The sequence below is a fragment of the Lottia gigantea genome, assembly GCF_000327385.1.
Source record: "Lottia gigantea unplaced genomic scaffold LOTGIsca_425, whole genome shotgun sequence".
NCBI classification, from domain to species: domain Eukaryota; kingdom Metazoa; phylum Mollusca; class Gastropoda; family Lottiidae; genus Lottia; species Lottia gigantea.
Genome location: NW_008709487.1, coordinates 18,670 through 19,486, shown reverse-complemented (window position 1 = coordinate 19,486; position 817 = coordinate 18,670).

Genomic DNA, 817 nt, shown 5'->3' with positions numbered 1-817 from the left:
AGTCAGTAGTAAGTTAGATTGTCTGCTAGAACAGTAGAATAACTCAGTTAGTGTCTGCTAGTACAGTGGAATAACTCAGTCAGTAGTAAGTTAGATTGTTGTCTGCTAGGACAGTGGAATAGTTCAGTCAGTAGTAAGTTAGATTGTTGTCTGCTAGGACAGTGGAATAGCTCAGTCAGTAGTAAGTTAGATTGTCGTCTGCTAGAACAGTAGAATAACTCAGTCAGTAGTAAGTTAGATTGTCTGCTAGAACAGTGGAATAGCTCAGTCAGTGTCTGCTAGAACAGTAGAATAACTCAGTCAGTAGTAAGTTAGAGTGTCGTCTGCTAGAACAGTAGAATAACTCAGTCAGTAGTAAGTTAGATTGTCTGCTAGGACAGTGGAATAGCTCAGTCAGTAGTAAGTTAGATTGTCGTCTGCTAGAACAGTAGAATAACTCAGTCAGTAGTAAGTTAGATTGTCTGCTAGAACAGTGGAATAGCTCAGTCAGTGTCTGCTAGAACAGTAGAATAACTCAGTCAGTAGTAAGTTAGATTGTCTGCTAGAACAGTGGAATAGCTCAGTCAGTGTCTGCTAGAACTTTGTAGTTTGCCATGACGTACTTCAAAATGGCTTGTCTGGAGGAGCCGCCCCTTTCCTTCAAGGAAGCGACTGCAGCCTTGATCATATCTACATATTTCGGGTGAGCAGCTGGCACCTTAGGCTTGGCTGAGGTCTTCTTCTTGGGTGATTTGTGAACGGGAGCTACGGCTGCGTCAGTCATCTTGGATTGCTTCTTGCGAACGTCGTTCTTCTTCTGTGTACGAGAGGAAAATGA